Source organism: Vombatus ursinus, unplaced genomic scaffold (genome assembly GCF_900497805.2).
Source record: "Vombatus ursinus unplaced genomic scaffold, bare-nosed wombat genome assembly UNPS02014884.1, whole genome shotgun sequence".
NCBI classification, from domain to species: domain Eukaryota; kingdom Metazoa; phylum Chordata; class Mammalia; order Diprotodontia; family Vombatidae; genus Vombatus; species Vombatus ursinus.
Window position 1 is genome coordinate 2748745 of NW_020954662.1, and position 22298 is coordinate 2771042.

The following is a 22298-nucleotide window of genomic DNA, read 5'->3' on the forward strand; positions in this document are numbered from 1 at the left end:
CTGACATTCTCTGTTCTAAGGTCCCTCCCAGCTCTGACATTCTGAGTTCTAAGGGCCTTCCCAGCTCTGACATTCCGTGTTCTAAGAGCCCTCCCAGCTCTGACATTCTGGGTTCTAAGGACCCTCCCAGCTCTGACATTCTCTGTTCTAAAGCCCTCCCAGCTCTCATACTCTATATATTTACTTGTCGTATATGTATATGTGTGTACTTACACACATATGCATATATATGTTGATATAAATATAGGTGTTTACACACACATGTGTATATACATACCCCTCTATATATGTACATACAAAATATATATGCACCATGAATACAAATAGCTCAAGGAAGGAGACCACCAGCAGCTGAAATGATGACAAGAGGCTTCCTGTAGAAGGTGAAGAATCTTGAAGGAGTTCAAGGATGCTAAGAGACTGAATGGCCTCTTAGCTGATCCCTCTAGAGCCTAATTTGAGATTCGATGATCTCACGATGGTCAAATAGCTCCTTGTTCCCAGGGCATCCAACACTGTAATAACCAGGAGGGGAACAGGACCAGAAGCAAGTTGAGAGGTCAAGAGGATGACTGAGGATTCGAAAATTAGCCTGGGAATAGTGTACGACGAAGAGGATAATCCATTGCGTGTCTGACTGGGCTTCCTGGTGTTCTTTGTCAACAAAGGCTTTGTACCAGTCTTCAGCAGGTCCCTTTACAATGGGGCTGTTAATGAGCTGGAACCCACAAAGGTTTACCTCCAGCCCCTGTTCCGTCCCTTGACCTCTGATGTATTTGCCAAGGATTGAGTCTCCAGCTATCAAAGGGCTTCTGATCCCTAAAAGCCCAGGTATAGGAAACACTAGATCTGAGCAGGTTGATCTTAGCTCTGCCCCTGAGACACCCCAGCAAATCTTTGGGTCCGGTCTTCCTTCAGTCTCAGCTCAGGTGCCCCCTTCTGCCTTTCCTGATCTCCCCAGCTGCTAGTCTCTCCTTCCCTTCCCTCCCCTCCCCAAAACAACCTGGTGTGTACTTTGTAGGTTTTTACACAGACTGATGTGTGGCAGCATATGTAATGTAGTGGACAGAGAGATAGCCTCAAAGTCCGGAAGACTGGAGATCAAGTCCTCACCCTCCAGACGTGCTAGTGTTCAGACCCTGGCCAACTCAACTTCTGAGGGCTCTAGGCCAATGGTTCTGAAGACTTTTTCATAGGACCCAAAGGGTCAAAATTATTTTCATCATAATACTAAAATGTGACTTCCTACTGAAATACTCCTCCCTTTTCTAACTACATATCTGGTCCCTATGGGAAACCAGATTTCTTCACATGCTTCATAAGCCAAAATAACATATTCCAACAGACCGAATTCAGAAGCACATAGGAAAATCCAGATGTCTTCCATTAAGGCAGACATTATGAAGAGATTTGCAAAAACATATAAACAAAGCCATTCTTCTCACTAATTATTTTTTGTTTTGGAAAATAATAAGCTAACATTTTTTATAGCACCTACTGAGTGCCAGGCAGTGTGCTAAGCACTTTACAATTATTATCTCAAGTGATCCTCACAACAATTTGGGGAGGTAGGTGCTATTCTTATCTCCATTTTACAGATGAGGAAACTAAGAGAAACCCAAGGTCATCCGCTAGGACTCATGTGAAGCTGGATTTGAACTCAGGTCTTCCTGACTCCAGGTCCCATGCCAAATGATATTTATGTCAACATTAATGAGATTATTATTATTATTATTATTATTATTAATGAAATAATAAATTTTTTAAAATTTTATCAGGTTTAATTTCTAATACGGTGAATATTTAGACATAATCTTTGGTGATCTCAATAATTTTTGAAGAGCACAAAGTTTGCTGCTCTAGGAACAACTCTCTACAACCGTAAGTGGCAAAGGAAGGCCTGCCCAGCATTGTTGGAGGGCGTTCCCTATGCCAATAAAATCACAAGTCTGTTAAATATCTCTCTGTGCTCATCTTGTTTCCCCCCAGTTGAATATAAACTCCTTGAGGGCAGGGATTGCTTCACTTCTGCACTTCACACAAGCTTTATAAATGCTAGTTGATTGAAATCACTTCACCTATTTGAGCTTCAGTTTCCTCACCTGTCAAAGAAAAGTGGGAACACATACCCATGCCGTGCTTGCTGCTGGACCTTCCTCTGAAGATCTTTGGAAGTGAATTTAACATCTTGTTTCATTCATTAAAAAATAAATGGTTGGGAGGGGCTGGAAGGATGGAGAGAGTGGAACTTCAAATTTTAAAAAATGAATGTTTTGGCTTTTTTTTCCTCTTCATCAATATCAGCACCAGGGGTGTTACTGCAGGGTTGTTCCCAAGGGACAGGCTGGCAATATGGATTGTTTTGAATGAACAAAAGGAGTATTTGTCATTGTAACACGTTAGAACTATCTAAGTGCATAAGAAAAAGATGAGGTGCAATGAGATCCTAGGAGCTGGAGAGAGAAGGGGTCTAGCATACACCCCAGGCGAAATCCCTCATTTTTACAGCTCCCCAAAATGCAGCTCAGAAAGGGGTGGTTCCTGCCCAAAACCACAAAGGTACTAAGAACCAGAGCCAGGAATAGGGCTCTCACCTTCATCTTCCAGCTCCTAAAGCTGGGGCTCCTTCCATCGTACCCCAGGATCTCTCAGAGAAGGGCAAGGCCATTTGGAGCTGAGGTGATGGAGAGCAGAGATCAGGGAGAAGGTAGGTAGTATCTGAGGTGGCTCACGCATGGGAGCCATTAAATCCTTCTGAGCAGGATGGTAACATGGTCCCCTCAGGAAGACGACCTGGGCAGCTATGTGCAGGTCAGATTGGAATAGATGCTGGAGCCTGAGGAATCCTATAGGAGGCAATTCCAGTCACCCAGGCAAGAAGTGATGATGGGCTGTGTCAGAGGGGCCAGCAGTGGAAAGGAAAGTAGATGTCAGAGAGATAAGGGAGTGATGGGGACAGAAGGGACAGAATTTAGTCACTGAATGGCTATGGGGATGAGGGGGCATGGAGAGTCAAAGACCACCCCCCCATGTACTTTGTGTCCCAATCAAACTAACAGGAAGGTCCCTCTCCTCCCACTCCTGTTCGAGCTATACCCTATGCCTGGAACATTCTCTACACTATATCTGTCTATTGAAAGCCTCAGGTAATAATTATCTGCTACCTAGTATCTGTGTCTCTGGTGTTTCTCCATGTCAATTCATCCTGCACAAGTCAAGGGGGAAAATTTCAGCAGCTCCCTATTGTCTCTAACAAAAAATACAGACTTTTGGGGCAGCTAGGTGGCGCAGTAGATAGAGTACTGGCTCTGGATTCAGGAGAACCTGAGTTCAAATCTGGCCTCAGACACATAACATTTGCTAGCTGTGTGACCCTGGGCAAGTCACTTAACCCCATTGCCTAGCCCCCCACCCAAAAAAAATACAGACTTTTGTCTGGAATTCAACGCCCTAGACGCTATGGCTCGAATTGTCCCTCCTGGCCTCATTTCACATTATCTCCCTTTCTACACCCTACATTCCAGCCAAACTGAACTGTCCTCCTCTCCCACCTCCTACCTCCAATCCATTCCCACAATCCACCGTCTTGTGCCTTGAACCACACTCCCCTCATGGCTCTACTTGTTGAAACCATGGAATCCTAGGATCATAAATTTAGACCTGAAGGGACCTCAGCAGCCACCCGAATGGGGAACCAGCTGAGGGAGTCACTTGCCCACAGTTATCAGGTAAAAAAGAAACAGAGATGGAATTTGAACCCAAGTCCCTTTGATTCCAAATCTGGTCATATTTTTTAGCCTTACCCCATTGTTTCCTAAGGCAAATCCTCTTTTTATTCAAAGCCCAGCTCATGAAGCTTCCATGAAGCCTCCCCTGAGTGCCCCCTCCCATTTAAAAATGATCTTTCCCTCCAGAGATATTTTTTTTGAGGCAATTGGTGTTGTGACTTGCCCAGGGTCACACAGCTAGTAAGTATCTGAGGCTGGATTTGAACTCAGATCCTCCTGACTCCAAGGCCCTTGCTCTATCCTCTGTGTCACCTAGCTGCCCCCTCCTCAGATTCTTCACAAGAATCTCCCCTCCACTCTAGCCATTTACACCGTCCATAGCAATTTGTACTAACAAAGTACACAATTGTTTGCTTGTGGTCTCCTCCATTAGAACGTGAGCTCCTTCGGGGAAGGGACTGGTTTTGCCTTTCTTTGTATTTGCAGCACTTAACATCATGCTTGGCACGCAGTAGGCTCTTAATAAATGCTTCTTGATTGGCTGGCTGAGTTAATTTTGTACCTGGCTGATCCTGCATATGAAATTCTGCCTTCCCTTAAAGGTGTGACCACATCACTTTTCATCTTTATAACCTTACACTCAATAGCACTAAACATACCAGGTTCTCAATATGGGTTTGTGGATTTTAAATGAATTGAATTAATTAGTAAGAATTAAGGTTGGAAAAATAGGCCAGAGACAGAATGTTGGGAGAGCCTTGTATGCCAGGCTGAGGCATTCAATGCCTTCATCCCAATTTCTGAATAAAATAAATGACTAGTAAGAGTTCCATTATGCAAATGAACAAGGTCTTGCCTGTGACCATCTGTCAGCGGGTGGGGACCAGGTCCATATTTCCAAGGGTGCCTTCTTCCTTTCCCTCTCTTCTGCCTTTTTCCTCCCCCTCTCAGGTAAGGGTTATCTTCCTGCATTAGAATGTAAACTCCTTGAGAGCAGGAAGTATCTTTATTTTGGCTTCTACTTATATTCCCAGCATCTAACAGGTGATAGTGCATAGTAAGTGTTTAATAGATGCTCTATCTGTCTGTCTGTCTGTCTACCTATTTATCTAATTCCCTGCTCTAACAGTGAATCCCTGTAAATGGATTAAACCAACATAGGTCCATACTCACCTCTAACAGTCCACCCTGTAAGGCCTACCCACAATGTCTCTCCTCTTAGCACTGACAGGAGTATTGGATTGCTCGGACCATTCATTATCTACACAACTTCATGCATGTCTTTTTCTAATGGGTTAACTTTCTTTTCATAATTTTCATGTATTGCTTTTATTTTTTTCCCTAATTTTTCCTCAATCTCTCTTATTTGATTTTTGAATTCCTTTTTATATTCTTCCATTGTGACCATTTGATCTTACCCTTTGAAGCAGGAGTGGCTTTTTTTTACCTCACTATCTTTCTCTGAAAATGAAACCAGATATTCCTTTACACCAAAGTAGCTACATATGATTGGGTTCTCTTTCCTTTGCTTATTTGTGTTTATTTTTATTTCATTTTAGCAGCTTATTACTATAATCAGGCTGAATTTTTTTTGTTTGTTTGTTTTGGGTTGGGCAATGGGGGTTAAGTGACTTGCCTGGGGTCACACAGCTAGTGTTGTGTGTCTGAGGTCGGATTTGAACTCAGGTCCTCCCGAATCCAGGGCTAGTGCTCTATCCACTGCACCACCTAGTTGCCCCCCAGGCTGAATTTTTTAAAATGAACATTTGACAAACTGAAATACCCTCAGGTGTCTGTAACAAAAAAGACCAGAACTCAATGAAAAATTCAATATAAAAGATCCAGAAGAAATACAAGGAAAACATTAAAGACTAATTATAAGGTACTCATTAAGGTGAAACTGTTTGATAGATAGATAGATAGATAGATAGACTGATAGGCAGATAGATATAGATATATGTATATACATATATATGTATATATGAAAATGTTATCAGTATTCCTAAAACTGTCATCATTACTAAGGTAATTTGTAAGAAAGGTTGGTGCTAGGTGGAAAGGTGTAGAAGTCTTCTGAACATGTAGAGAGGTGAACAAAAAAAAATTCATGTATGACTAACAATTTCTCTCTCTCCATCCACCCAGGCTCATTCACTCCAGACTTTCCTCAAATCCTACCTCCCCTTGATGAGGCAAACTGGGGGAAATGTTGACTCCTTCCATATTCTGCCACCCAAGCCCCAGTGCCTCCCACCTTCCCCCAGTCAGGACATACAAAATGTAAGATCTAGAAATCACACCCAATATGACAACAAGTAATTGAAAACATAGGGGAGATTGTCCAGGTCTATCCTGCCTCCCTTAAAACACAGAGTACAGAATGTAAAAGCTGGAAGGGCATGTCTACAATGGGAGAGACTTCAGAACGTGTCAGAGCAATGAAGGAAGCCTGGAACATAGAATGTCAGAAATAAAAGGCACCTGAGAATAATAAAATGTCAGAGCTGGGAAGTAAGCGTCAAACATAGAATACTAGAGCTGAGAAAAGGCAGGGAGCAGAGGCTCTGTGGAAAAAGATGCTCCAAAGCTGACCCTTAAGGAAGACAAGGATTCTAAGAGGCAGTGAGAAGGAGGAGGGAATAGGGGACAGGCAGGAGATAGAGTGGAAAGTCTGAGATACAGCTTAGAAGGTCGGTCTGACTGGAACATGGAATTCCATGGGTACCCATTTTCTCTCCCACCTTACAGTAAGCTCCTTGAGAACAGGAGCCATGACAGACCTCTCTCTTCCTCAGAGCATCCTTCTATGCACAGGAGTCACTCAATAAATAGTCATTACATGAATCTGTGATCCAGAAAAAAAAATCAAATCTAAACAGAAAAGTTTGGAAATTGAACCATTTTGTACTTGGGTACCACACCAACCACCTGTAGAAGACAAAGCCATTTCTAAGAGACAGAGACCCAAATTCTAATTTCTCTTCTACAGTGGCTGTACTGTATGACCTAGGACATGTAACTTTATTTCTCTGACCCTCAGTTTCCCCATTTGTAAAATGAGTATAATACCACTAACTTTGCCTGCCTGCCATAAAGGTAATCAGAAGACTCAAGTGAATCTGTTTTGATATTTATTTCTTCCCACTTTTGTCTCCAAACTTTTTTAATCAAGTACCCCTACCAATAATTTTTTTCCTGGTTTATATGAGTGGGGAGAGGACAGCTTTTCCCAATAGCTTCTGCCCAGCTGCTACTATGGGTGCCTGGATTGGGATTAGGTTATAACTGTCCTGTGGGACTGATGCCCAGATTCACATGGGAGGAGTTTGGAAGCTTGCATAACTGTGGGAGAAGGTGAATGGAGGAGTGCTGGGCTGTAACAGATAAAGGGTAGGCATGGGTATGATGGAGACAAGCCCCCAATTGACTGTGGTGGGGAGGATGAGATATGACTCATCTTCCCAACTTTTGAGTGGTTAATCAATCCCATATTCTTTGGGGGCAGGAAGAATCAAACCAAAGCCTTCTTAGGCTCATAACATGGCACCCACTTTGGAGACTACTGGGCTAGACTATGACAACAGCCTCCTAACTGATTTTCCAGCCTCATCTAACCCTTCTCCATCCCACCTCATCTATGTGCTGCCTAAGTATCCTTCCTAAACTGCTGCTATGATCACGTGATACCTCAACTCAAAAATCCCCACTTTTTATTAAATAAAGTATCTACTACTAACCCTGGCATTCAAGGTCCTTCACAATCGGGTACCAACTCATCTCCAGCTTCATTCCCTTCCTCCTTACCCATCCTTCATGATCAAAAACAAAAATAAAACAACTGCGTGCTATTCTGCACTTTCCAATCTCATCCTGCCATCTCCTCTTTCATCTCTGCTCCCGGTCACACATCCCCTGTCCCTGGAAATCCCCTCCCTCTTCCACCCCCATCTGTTGAAATCCTTTCTTTTTCTTTCATTTATTTTTTTCTCTGGTTTGTAAAATTTCTAATGTAGAAACCATCTCTGCCCCAACAGATTAATACCTATTCTTCGACTTAAGAGTTTTACCTGGGAGAATTGAGAAGTTAATAACTCAATCAATCAACAATCATTTATTAGACACTTACGATATATCCAGGGCTAGTGGGAATCCAAAGAAAACATGATTTCCTCCTAGTCACACAACCACTCTGTGTCAGAGGGGGGACTTAATCTTAGGTATTCTAGAATCCAAGGCCAGCTCTCTAGCCAGGCCCTTTCATTTCTTCCAAGCCCAACCCACCTGTCTTTTCTTCCAGAAAGCCTTCCCTGGCAGTCCCCTCCCTTCCCCATAATAAAAATGATCACTGTTTCTTTCCTTATTTTGCTGCCAAAGCACATAGGAAGACCATGAGCTTTTAGGAGATCATTCCTCCTCTTTTCTACTTATATCACTCTTTTATGTATTACACGTATCTGTATATTTGTTCTCCCCCCCTCCTACTTTCTCATTATAAGATCCATGAGTCTAGAGGTCTAACCCTGCAATTTTACAGATGAGGAAACTGAGGCCCAGGGAAGTTAAGTAGAAGAGAGTCAGGATCTGAACACAGATCCTGTGAGTCCAAGTTCAGCTTTCTTTCTAGTGTCCCTAGACTGTAAACTCCTTGAGGGCAGGATTTAGGTTGTCTCTGCCTTCACATCCTTAGCACTAGCACAGTACAGGATAGGTACAAGAGCAGGCAAAGGCGGGGCCGCTAGGTGGCACAGTGGGTAGAGAACTGGCCCTGGAGTCAGGAGAACCTGAATTCAAATATGGCCTCAGACACTTACTAGCTGTGTGACCCTAGGCAAGTCACTTAACCCCAATTGCCTTAAAAAAAAAAAAAAAAAGGAACTGGCAAAGGCTCCATGACCTTGGTGTGATACACTGGAAAAAGCAGGAGCTCTGGAGTGGAAAGGACCTAGGTTCAAATCTCGGGAACTCGGACACTTAACTGCCAGTTTGATCTTATGCAAGTTACATAATCCCCCTTGGGTACAGGGTGAGCTAAATGGCCTCTTAAAGAGCCCTTCCGGGTCTAGATCTGTGCCAGGCAACCCCCTTGACCAATGCAAATGGCAATCTATGACTTGGAAGGGAAGCCTTAGGAGTTAGGAACAGAGAGGCTAGGAATCTGCCCAAGATCACACAGTTAAAAGTGTCACCAGCATGGCCTCCCTGACTCTTTTAGCTATAACACACTGCCAGTGACATGTAACAGGTACTCAATAAATGTTTATTCTGCTGAATTGTTTGCTGAACAAGACGTATGAAGTGCTCTACAAATTTCAAGTATGGTGATAATTACCATGGATCCCAAAGTGAAAGAAAAAACTGACTGGGAACAGTCAGCATGGTATAGTGGAGAGAGTACAGGAGTTGGAGTCAGTCATCAGGACCTGAGTTCCAGCCCCATCCCTGGCACTTACTAGCTGTGAGACCCTAGACCAGTCATTTAACCTTAAGAAACTTCAGTTTTCCTACCAGTAAAATGAAGAAGCCCCAGCCCGCCCTAAATCCTATGACTAGTTTCCATCCCCCTTCCCTCAGGATATTGCCCAGAAGCAATGCCCAGAAGGATTCCTGTGTTTCCACTAAGAGCTTGGGCTCATTCATTCAAGGTGCAGTCCAGGTCCTGGGATAGGAGCAAAGGAAAAGAGCACCTTCACCTGAGCTACATTAGTTGAGCTGCACCTCTGGAGAGGGGTCATCAGCCTTTAGAACTTCCCACCCGGCAGCTGCACCACACTTCAACTCTCCAAAATTACACAAAGACCTACAATCATAGGATATAAGGCTTAAAGGGACCGTGGAAATCATCTCATTTTACAGGAGAGAAAACTGAGGTCCAGAGAAGGGAAATGCCTTGGCCAGGCTCAGTAGAGCCAGATTTTGAACCCTGGTCTTGTCTATAGATCCAGAGCCCTTTCCACTATCCCACAAAAGTTGAGCTCCCACATCCAAGCCCAAAAATCCCCATCTCTCGCACACACAGGTAAAGGAAACTACATAGAAACCACAACTTTATTTGTAAATATTCCCGTCAAATAAGAGCCAGGAGAAATAGCGGATGGAGCTAAAGCTGAAAAATGTCATCTGGAACAGGGGTTCTTAATTTAGGGTCCATTAATTTGAGTGGGGAAAAATTACATCTTTATTTCCATAATAATTCATTTCCATTGTAATACCATGTGATTTATGTTATGCATTTTTTTTAAATGATCCTAAGAAGGGACCCATAGGCTTCACCAGACTGCCCAAGAGGTCCAGGACACAAAGTTGAGACACCCTGTTCTAATCCAACCTCCCGATTTTACAGGGAAGTAAATGAAGGTTCAAAGAAAAGAAATGATTTTTCCCAAGGTCACTCAACTAAAATCCAGGCCCTCCAACTCCATGTACAGGGCTGTTGCTACTATAAATTCCAGCTTCTTCAATTCTCAGCTCATTTCTGTTCCCCTCCCCAGCTTTCCTGAGGAAACCCCTATGGTGATGTCTCTGTCTAGCACTAGCTGGGTGACCTTGGAGGATTCATTCTGCCTGTGTGCCACCCCTCTAAAATAAGAGTTACAGCAGCTCCTACTCCCCCAAGCAGAGGTTCTGAGGGTCCATGAGGTGGTACCTGGTAGGTGTTTTGAGCTCCTATTTCTACAAGTGAAAGGGTTCTTCAACACCCCATCCTAAGTTTATTTTTTCTTTTCCTTAAAGTACTGACCCAAAGCAAAAATTAAAAAAAAAAATGAATGGGATTTGTCTTCTCTCCCAGGAAGGAGTAAAGTCCTGTGTCCTCAGTCCTCCACAAAGGTTCAGAAAGAAGTATCAGGAACACTAACCCTGAAGGCAGGTCTCGGTTTGTCCCTGTTCCCCCTTCCCCCCATGAGAAAACGCCAGAGGTCTCCCATGGTTACAGACTTTTGTGCCTGGGAGGAAAGAAGGAGAGGTAGGTTGCCATGGCTCCAACCCCTCTGTCTGGCATTATCACAGTATAAGCTAGGACCCCGATCATGCCCCTGAAAATAGTAAAATACCCCCCAGACCCCCAGACCCACCCTTCCTTTTTCTCATTCCCGAGGCGAAGAGCTTCAGACTGGGGCCCAGAGCCCCTCCTTTCCTGCCTCAGATCTGAAGGGGCTAGGACTGTGAGAATAGCCAGGAAGGACAATAGGAGAAGATGGTTCCCTGAATGCAGGAGAAAGGATGGGGATGGGGAGGGTCTGCCTGCCCCCAAGGGACTGAAGGGGAAGGGGGAAGGGTTCACTCCCAATCTATTTGTTTCCAGACTAGAGTCACACATCATACACATACACTACACACAGAAGAAGCACATAACCACAGATACACTCTGCACACAGACACGGGGATATACACAAACACAGATACACACGACACACATCCTGACAGGTCACCCAGGGATATAAACAGATAGCCACTACTCAGAGACATAGACACAGATACACACAGCCGTGACACGCAGCCGTGACACAAACATTAAACACACACCCAGGGTCACAGAAGCACTATCTGTACATCCCCACCCCCAGAGGCTCCCAAACACTGTGCTCACGTTCCCAGGTACACACAATACACACACTATCCACGCACGCACAGAGATAAACACTACACACAGACACTCTCAGAAACGAGTCACCCACCCAAGCACACCCCACGTCGCCGCCCAGGGCAGAACCCTATCAGCCCAGGGAGCAGGAGGGCGGGGGGAAGGGGAGCAGACAGAAGAGATGGTCCCCACTCACCCAGGTCTCGGGTGGAGGTCCCAGCTCTCGGGTTGGCTGGCTCTTTGTGGTGCGGCGGCAGGGAAGTTACAAAGGCGCCACGGTCGGAGATGGGGTTGGAGCTGGGGTTAGGGCCAGGCCAAGGGCAGCGCTCGGTGCCCATACCCGGCCGGCCCGGGCCGCGCGCGGAGCCTCCTGCTCTAGGTCTCCTCTCCTGCACCCATCGCACCAGAGCCTCCCCCAGCCCTGGGCCAGCCTTGACTAGCCCTGGCCAGCCCCGCCCTGCTTTGCGCTGTCCCTCCCGACTTGAATCCGGCCGGCTTGGATCGGATCGGCTCTCCTTTCCTCCTGCCCCAGTAACGGCTCCGGCTCTGCCGCCGCTCCGCTCTCCGGCCCCTTCCACCAGTGATCAGGGGCAGCCCGGCCCTGCTCCGGGCCCGGCTGGACCCGGAGCCCTCCCGCCCTCCCAGACTCCCCGTCCCGCCCCGCCCCGCCCCGCAGCCAATGGGAGAGCCCCCAGCTCTCCCCCCGCCTCCCACCCTCACTCCCCGCTCCGGGCCAGAGGGCTGCGGGGCGCTCTAGGTCGTGGACGCTGCTGAATGCTCCAGCTGCCGCGCTGTCCAAGGCCCCGGATAGGAAACCTCCCGGGCGCCTCCCCTTGCCCCCGCCCGCCCTCCCGGATCTCACTGCAAAGATTCGGCCCCCGAGCTGTTCCTAAACTGGGCGCCAAGTTGGGAGATGCTCGAGTAGGGATGCCTGGAGATCCTTGTTAGCCCTGCCCTGGGCCGGCCTCTGCCCCAGGCCCAGACAGTGCCACCGAGGCCAGAGCTGAGCTAAAGCTCTTTCCAGATGGAAGGCCTCAGACCTCAGAGAAGACCTAGTCTAAATCCCTCACTCTCCAAGCCTCCATCCAGCTAAAGTGCCTCCCCAAGCTCACCCAACAAGTACGGGGCAAACTGAGTTCCTTCCAGGGCCTTTCCCACCACACTATGCTCCATCACTTAACCCCTTGTAGCCAGGTCGGCGATAAAAGATCGGATGCTCTCCCTCAGCCTCCTGTTCGGAGACATTTAGATGAACTGGGAGGAGATGGGGAGGGAAGGAGTTGGGAGTTGAAGAAACCATCCTGCCTCACTTCCAGTGTCTGAACTTCATTGATATTCATATCTCCCTTCCAGCTCCAAATCTAAGGTCCTGTGACTCTGGACTCTGCTGTTGAATGGAAAAAACTCTGATTTGGTGTCGGAAGACCAGAGTTAAAATTCCATCTGTTACTTATTAACTCATGGTCACTTTTTCTTCCTGGGCCTCAGTTTCTTCCTCCATCAAATGGGGGTGGGGGGTGGAATTGAGCTAGAAGGTAGGATCAAAGATTTAAACCTAAAAGGGACCTTCATGCCATCTAGTCCCAGCCTGTACTTTTAGGGAGGAAGAAACTTTGGCCCAGGGAATTTAAGTAGATTGTCCAAGGTCACTCAGGAAGCAAGAAGAAAGACTGGAATTTGATCCCAGGTCCTCTGAATCCAAATGCAGTCCTATTTCCTCTGCACAATGCTACCTCTCATGAGCTTTGAGGTCTGTTCTAGCTTTAAATTGAATGGGATTCTGCGAGGGAAAAAAATACAGGGATTATCCCCATTTTACAGAAGAAGAAACTTAGACCTAGAGAAATGACTTGACTGTGGATTTTAATCAATACCAAAGCCAAGACTAGAACTTCCTGGAGTTCTTGACTCCCAGACCAACTACTTTTCTAATCAACCAATCAACAAGCATTTACCAAGTGCTAACTATGTGCCGGAAGTTGCTGGATTCTGAGAATAAAAAGACAAAAACAGAACAGTTTCTGCTCTCAAGGAGCTTCCGCTCTGTTTTACTAATTACTTCTCATCCTTAGTATAAAGAGATAAAACTGTAGAAAGTGACAGCACAGCGCCTGGCGCCTATGGTACTTCAAACACACTTTTATTCGATTCATCTTGGGCAAGTCACCTAGTCTCTTTGGGCCTCAGTTTCCTCATCTGAAAAATGAGAAGGTTGGAGGAGATGATGGCCAAGGCCCCTGCCACTTCTAGATCTATGATCACAGTATCTCCAAGGCAATTCCAGCTCAAGACTCCAGTGATTCTTGACAAAGTGAAGCCCAGACGGGGAAATGAATTGCCTGAAGTCTCCCAGCTACTAAGTAGCAGACTAGGACTCCAGCCTCTCTTTGATTCTCAGTTCATCTCTCTTTCCACTGCATCAAACTTCTGTCCCACGTATTAGACCTGTCTCTTCAGTATGAACCACCCCAGGCTCTTATTCCTTCAGCTGCAAAGATTGAACCACAACACTTCCCTCTTTTCTTTGACTTCCAGCAACTTTTGCAAACAAAGGGAGTGACTACCTTAAAAAGATGAGACTTACTGACAACAGGAACTCACTCCAATCTCCAACCTCCATCCCTGCCCGGACTGTCTGTCCTCCTGCCCAGGCTGTCTGTCCTCCTGCCCAGATAGCGCTCCTTCCTCACCTTAGCGCCTTAGAGGGCTCTATCTTCCTTCAAGGCACAGCTCAGTCTGCCCATTTCTATGGATAGCCTTTCCTGAGCCCCTTATTTTGAAATTTTTAACTCTTATTCCCTTCTCCTCCTCAAATTACCATGTATAGATTTTCTCTTTCTATACTGTATTCTTCTCACACACACCACCAGTACTCTCCATAGAATACAAGACCTTTGAAGGCCAGGACTGACTGATTGACTGTATCTGGGCACTTTGCACAATCTGTTTATTTTACCATTGTTGCTGTTCTTGTTCACACCTGTGATTTTGCTGGAGAAGGAAATTCCCGTATTGGAAACCACTTACATGGATCCAGATGGGGACCTCAGCTGCTGGTGAACCTCCTCCCAAAATAACTTTGTTTTCATTTTGTAGATAGACCCTATGTACTCAAATGGATACTTGTGCCTCCCCTGTTAGAATGTAATCTCCTTGAAGGCAGTAACTATTCCCCTTTTGTCTTTGTATTCCCAGGTTAGCACAGTGACTGGTACATGATTGGTTGGTTGGTTGTGGTCCTTTGTTCTCAAAGAGGTCCAAAATGGCATCACTATACCATTTTGTCAAGTCACAACGTGTCCCACTATGGCTGATCAACCCAATACAAGCTCAGAATGCTCTACCACAGGTCGGGCACAAATGGTCCATGTGAACATTCGGGATGCATTATCCAAATTTGTGCATCTCGAATTTCTTTTGAGCTGCTTCAATTCTGCTTTGCTCATAGAGCACAGCACTTTCTCTGATGTGGGCATGCCATGCTGGACAGCCCAGTGCCAGCATCTTCCATGTAAAATAGTCAATTCCAAAGTTCCTGAGAGACCTCAAGAGTGTAAGTATTTAATAAATGCTTATAGGTTGATTTGAAATGGGGGAGGGGAGTGAGGGCACGAACTCTTTCCCTTCTGTCTTTGTATTCCCAGGTTAGCACAATGACTGGTGTGCAATAAATGTTTAATAAATGCTTGTTGGTTGATTAGTGTTGGGGGAGGGGAGCACTGAGAGGTTCACTGACTTATCTTTGGTCACATACTTGGTATGTGTCACAGGCAGGATTTAATCAAAGGCTTTCTTTCTCCATGGGCAGCTCGCCTATAATTCTTCTATGCCCCTTAGGCATGATAGATGTTTAATGAATCCTGGGTGGATTGAATTAAATCCACATGGTTAAGAGGATTTTAATTCACTTACCAATCACTCAATTAACAAGCATTTGTTGAATGTTTCCTATGTGTCAGGCATTAGGTGGTAAATGGCAGAAACCAGACCTACCTTCAAGGAGCTTGGGGGAGACCACACATTGCAAACATCAGTACATATAAGAAAAATACAGAGTAAATGGAAGGTAGCCTGATAAGGAAAGGGAAGACCTCCTGGAGGAGGTGACTTATAAATGAATTCTTAAAGGAAGGCAAAAATGTTAACATTTGGGAGTTAGAGGAGAGAGTATTTTAGGTGTCGGGGGAGGACAACTGCACAGTCATGGAGATGTAAGATGGACCACAGAGGGGCAGGAACGAGTGGGCTAGTAGTACTGTAATGTAGAGTGTATTGAGGGGAGTAATGTTTATTAAAGCACCAGAAAGGGAAGAAGGGGGCAGGGGGCAAAGAGATTTTAATTCCAAACAGAGGAGTTGATGCAATACTTGATCCTAGGGATGATAGGGAGCCACTGGAATTTATTGAGTAGTGAGGTGACATGGACCTGTTCTTTAGAAAACTCACTTTGGTGGCTGTGGAGGGTGGATTGGAGAGAGAGCCTTGACAAAAGGAGACCAGGGGCAGCTAGGTGGCGCAGTGGATAGCACCTGAGGACCTGAGTTCAAATCCACAGTCAGACACTTGACACTAGCTGTGTGATCCTGGGTGTGTCACTTAACTCCGATCGCCTGAGCAAAAAGCAAAATAAATAAATAAATATTTTTTTAAAAACTAGGGAGACCAATTAGAAGTCTACCTCAGTAGTCCAGGAGAGGGGCCATGAGAGGTTTTTTGGTTTTGTATTTTTGGAGGCAATTGGGGTTAAGTGACTTGCCCAGGGTCACACAGCTAGTAAGTGTCTGAAGCCCCATTTGAATTCAGGTCCTCCTGACTGTAGTGTTGGTGCTCTGCTCTTTGCACCGCCTAGCTGTCCTGCCTTGAGAGTTTGAACTAAGATGGTGGCTATGTGAGTGGGGAGAAGTGGAAGGAAATATGTGAGAGATGTTACAGAGAAAGAAATCTCAAGATTTGGAAACTGATTCAGTGTATGAGGTGAGTGAGAGAAGTTGAGGAAGGCAATGATGTTTGAACCTTAGGTGGCTGGAAAGGTAGAAGCTCAGATGAATGGGTTTGGGAGACTTGACTTTGCAACAGGCTGATTGTTTCCAGTTAATATCCTAGCTTCTAGCCCCAAGGTCGAGAAGCTTCCAGCCCCTCTCTTCTCTGTTCTAGAAAGAGAAATGCTTTTGCCTCTGGGCGTCTATCATTATGATCACTAATTGTGGTAATCATCATTACTCTCAGCAAAAGGGTTCATTCTTATCAACAATTCCTTCTTAATTGATGGTAATGATAATAATAATATCTTTCAAGTCACTTTCCTGCTGGCAGTCTCCCTATCCTCATCTGCAAAATGGGAATTCTGATTTTTGCACTTCCAACATCTCAGTACTTGGTAAAGCTATTTTTTAGGGCAGGGCTAGAAAGGATAAAGGAGTGGCTGCTTGAGCTGAAAGCTTATGTTCAATGTGACATAGCTCCCAGTGAGGTTGAACAGAGCTGAGTTGGGTTTGGGCATGCATTAACTCTCTCTCCTTCGCGTGTTTATGCACTGAATGACAAATGAAGCTATAGCATATGCTTGTACCTAAGTGGCAGTTAGGTGGTACAATGGTTAGAGTGCCAGGCCTGGAGTCAGGAAGACTCCTCTTCCTGAGTTCAAATCCAGCCTCTGACACTTACTAGCTGGGTGACCCTGGGCAAGTTACTTCACTCTGTTTGCCTCAGTTTCCTCATCTGTAAAATGAAATGGAGAAGGAAATAGCAAACCACTCCAGTATCTTTGCCAAGAAAATCCCAAATGGGCACACATGGAAAATCTGAAATGACTGAACAACAAAATTATTATTATTAACTTTACCTCTGTATTAGAGGAGGGACTTGTACCCAGGTCTTCCTGACTAAGAGGCCAGTTCTCCATCCACTACACAAGGCCATGGATATAAAGTAGATGCAAAACAAATGCAAGGTGATTTGGGGCAGGAGAAGATGCTAGTGACTTCAGCAAGTCACTCAGCCCTTTGGGACCTTCCTTGGCTGAGACCTTGGTGTCCTTGTCTGTAAAATGGGAAAATGATTCTTTCTTCCTCCCTGCCTGTCAGGGCTGCTTAAGCTGTCATAAGTTGTCAGCAAAGGATTTGAAACTTGTCATCTCTAAATGACATAAGGCATTATATTAGAATGTATTCTCAAAATTCTATAATAAATATATCATTTGCAGTACTATTCAGACCTATATTTAGTGTTCTCCAAAACACAATAAATAAATATATATATATATGTAGCCTTCTCAAAATTATGATTAAATGATAATTATGATAAATATATATATTTATATATATATAAATATATATGTAGCCTTCTCAAAATTATGATTAAATGATAATTATGATAAATATATATATTTATATATATATATAAATATATATATATGTAGCCTTCTCAAAATTATGATTTGCAGTCTTGGAACAACATCAGGAAAATAATGGTTAACAGTTTGTTGTTTGTTACCTTTCTTTGTATTCCCAGAGCTCAGCACAGTGCTTTGTACATAGTGGACACTTAGCACAGTGCCTAGAACATAGTGGGTGCTTAATAAGTGCTTATTAACTAACTGACATGGGTTTTTGCATCAAGAAGTAACTTGGGACAGTTTCCCAAATGTAATCCAGTCTTCTTGCTTCCTACACAGTTTTCAGCCCCACTGACTCCCTCTGCAGTGTCCATCTGAGACAGAATGATGGACTAAGTCCATGAGCTGTCCATTCTACAAAAGGTATAGTGCAGACCTGTGTCACAGTGGCCACAACAACACTGGGTCATAGAAAGGAACTCACAGAGACCCAGTAGGATATTTAAATTTTTCAACCTAATTACTTAATAAACATAACTGGGAGATATTTCTTTTGGCCTAGGGGGCACCATGAAAAAATTACTGAGAAAGTTTGGGTACCTCTGGAAAATAAGCACTTTTTCAATATAATTCAACAAGTCTTTATTAATTATTTACTATGTTCAAGGCACTGAGCTAGGCATTAAAGCACAAACAGTTCCTGCCCTCAAAGAGCTTACATTCTACTTGGCAGTGGAGAAAAGATGAGGTGAGAACAGAAAATGCCACACAGATAAGTAAATACACAGTATTTTGAGCAGGCTTTACCTGAGCAGAAGTGCAAAGTAAAATAAGGATTTTGACACACAACAGTAAGATGGGAAAGCATCTCAGGCATAGGGGATGGCTCATCCTCACAATAACCCTGGAAGATGCTATTATTACTCCCATTTTATGGTTGAGGAAACTGAGGGAGATAGAGGTTAAGTGACTGCCCAGGATCACACAGGTAGTAATCGAGTTTGGCTGAAACATGGAGAGGGCATAAAAAAATAGAATTGTGGACTAAGGTTGGAAAGGTAGGTTACAACCAGATTATGAAGAGTACTGTATGCCAAACCAGAGAGTCTATATTTTATCTTAGATCATGAGTTCTTAAATTTCATTTGTTTGGTTTTTTACTTATTTATCTATTTGTTGTGCCATGGATCCCTTCAGCAGTGTGATAAAGCCTATGCATCGCATCTCAGAATAATTAGATGCGTAAAATAAAATACAGAGGATTATAAAGGAAACGAATTACATTGAAGTAAAGATGTGATTTTTTTTTCCCTGTCTAAATTCCTTGAGGGTCTGATGACCCCTGGTTAAGAACCCCTGTCCTAGAAGCAATCAGAAGCCAGTTCAAGTTTTCAAATAGAGGGACGACATGGTCAGGTCTGTGGCTCAGGAAGATTCTTTTGGCAGCCATGTGGAGGATGGATTAGAGAGGAGGGATGCTGAAATCAGAGATACCAATTAAGAGGTTATTACATCAGTGCAGGTGAGAGGTGGTAAAGGTATAAACTAGGGTAGTAGCCACCTGGGTAGAAAGAAGAAGCAGATGTAGGAGATGTTGCCAAGGTGGACGGAAGGGTCAAGAACGGCTATTGAGTTTCAGACCTTGGTGATGGGGGAGATAATTGTGGAGATAACTGTAGTCTCAACAAGCATGTAGGACAAGAGGTTGGTTTAGAGAAGAGTATCAATTCTTCAACAAACATTGGTTAGGGCACAGCCAAGATTTTGGGAAAGAAGAAGCAATCCAGCCAAGCTCTCACAACAAACAACTTTTTAAAATGCATTAAATTCCAGAACAGCATAGCCAAAAAAAGGTTGGGGTGAGACATTTTTCCAGCCCAAGACAACTTTGGAAGTCAGAAGGAGAGGTCTGTAACACTGGGGTGGGAGCTGTCCCGCACACACCAGCACCTTGGCCTTGGAGACAGCTGTGACAGCAACAGCAGCAGCTTCAGGAACTCTCAGCCCACAGACTGTAAGGGGATTGGAAAACTGGTTGGAAAGACATTACAGGGGACCTTGAGCTGATAGAGGGTGTAGGACAGGATGATGTTTGACAACTTTATTGCTCATACCAAGTTCTGGGTCACAAGGTATATAGAAATGCTAAAGTTTGCAGCTGCAGGGGAGCAGGGTCACTCCCTGAGTAAAGACCAGAGTGCAGACCAAGAGAGCAGTAACTGTGCCTCTTGCCAGATCATGCCACCTTGGAAGCACTGAAAATATACAAACTCCCAGAACTAGCTCCAAAAAGCCTTAAGCTTGGGACAGTGTCACCACTCTCCTCTCCCGACCCCCCACCCCCAATACAAGGTGAACAGAGACCAACTTTAATGTGAAGTCCAAAGTCAAGAAACAGACTGGGAAAATGAGCAAACAATAAAAAAAGAACCTGACCATAAAAAGTTACTGTGATAACAGGGAAGATCAAGAAACAAACTCAGAAGTTTTTGCACAAACAAAGCCAATGCAACTAAGATTAGAAGGAAGGTAGAAAATTGGGAAAGAATTTTTTACAACCAGTCTCTCTGATAAGGGCCTCATTTCTAAAATATATAGAGAATTAAGTCAAATTTATAAGAATACAAGCCATTCCCCAATTGACACATGGTCAAAGGATATGAACAGACAGTTCTCAGATGAAGAAATTAAAGCCATCTATAGTCACATGAAAAAATGCTCCAAATTACTATTGATTAGAGAAATGCAAATCAAACAACTCTGAGGTACCACATCACACCTATCAGATTGGCCAACATGACAAAACAGGAAAATGATAAATGTTGGAGAAGATGTGGGAAAATTGGAACACTAATGCATTGTTGGTGGAGTTATGAAATGATCCAACCATTTTGGAGAGCAATTTGGAACTATGCCCAAAGGACTATAAAAATGTGCATACCTTTTGACCCAGCAATAGCACTTCTAGGGCTACATCCCAAAGAAATCATTCAAATGGGAAAAAAAATATTCATAGCAGCTCTTTTTGTGGTGGCAAAGAATTAGAAATTGAGAAGATGCCCATCAATTGGGGAATGGCTGAGCAAGTTGTGGTATATGAATGTGATGGAATACTATTATGCTATAAGAAATGATGAACAGGCTGACTTCAGAAAAACCTGGAAAGACTTGTGTGGTCTGATGCTGAGCGAAATGAGCAGAACCAAGAGAACATTGCACACAATAACAGCCACATTGTGTGATGACTAATATTGATAAACTTAACCCTTCCCAGCAATACAAGGATCTAAGACATCTCCAGAGGCCTTGTGATGGAAAATGCTATCCACATTCAAAGAAAGAATTATAGAAGTTGAATTGCTATTTTCTTCTCTTCTGTTGAGTTTTGTTCCTCTTTCTGATGGTTCCCCCTACTGGTTTTAATTTTTACTTACAACATCACTAATGTGAAAATATGTTTAATATGAATGTAAATGTATAGCCTATATCAGATTGTGTGCCATCTTGGGGAGTATGGTGGGGAGGCAGGGGGAGAAAAATTTTAAACTCAAAAGCATATAGAAGTGATTATTGATAAATCAAAATAAATTAATAAAAAAAGAAACAAACTCAGAAGAGGGCAATGACATGAAAACAACTACATGCAAAGGCTTAAAGAAAAATGTAAAATAGACACAAGCCCACCAAGAATTCCTGGAAGAGCTAAAGAAAAAGCAAAAAGTGGGGAGGGGCTGGATTTATAAATCAAATAAGAGTGATGGAGGAAAAATTGGAAGAAAAATGACAGGCAGCTAGGTGGCACAGTAGATAGAGCACTAGCCCTGAAGTCAGGTGGACCTGAGTTCAAATCCAGCCTCAGACCAAATACTTGGCACCTACTAGCTGTGTGATCCTGGGCAAGTCACTTAACCCAATTGCCTAAAAAAAAAAGAAAAAAAAAGACAGTGATGCAAAAAAATTATGAGAAGAGAATTAAAAGCTTGGTAGAAAGAGGCACAAAAATACTAAAGAAAATAACACTTTAAAAAACTGAATTGGCTAAATGGAAAAAGAGGCACAAAATATATTGAAGAAAATAACATCTTCTAAAGCATAATTGGCCAAATGGAAAACAAAAGCTCATTGAAGAAACTAGTTCCTTAAAAATTAAAATTGGACAAGTGGAAGCTAATTACTCCATGACATGAAAAAACAATAAAACAAAGTCAAAAGAATGAAAAATAGAAGAAAATGTGAAGTATCTCATTGGAAAAACAACTGACCTGGAAAATAGATCAACGAGATATAAATTAAGAATTATTGGACTGAATGAAAGCCATGACCAAAGAAAAAGCCTAAACATCATATTTCAAGATTATAAGGGAAAATTGCCCTGATGTCTTAGAACCAGAAGGTAAAATAGAAACTGAAAGAATCTACCAATCACCTCCCAAAAGTGATTCCCAAATGAAAACTGCCAGGAGTATTATATCCAAATTCCGGAGCTCTCAGGCAAAGAGAAAATACTGAAAGCAGTCAGAAAGAAACCATTCAAATACCATGGAGCCACAGTCAGCATCACACAAGACTTAGCAGCTACCATGTTAAAGGTCTTGGAACAATATTCCAGAAGGCAAAGGAGCTAGGATTACAACCAAGAATCACCTTCCCAGCAAAA

At 43.7% G+C, this 22298-nt stretch overlaps 1 protein-coding gene across 1 annotated transcript in view; it reads right to left on the reverse strand.

The window, feature by feature from the left end:
• LOC114028490 (rho guanine nucleotide exchange factor 10-like protein) overlaps window positions 1-11653 on the reverse strand; it is a 98723-nt gene extending 87070 nt beyond the window's left edge. Inside the window, exon 1 of the mRNA XM_027842748.1 lies at window positions 11504-11653. The gene's annotated coding sequence lies outside the window, so the exon portion shown is untranslated. The remainder of the gene's footprint in view (window positions 1-11503) is intronic.
• Window positions 11654-22298: the final 10645 nt, after the last annotated feature.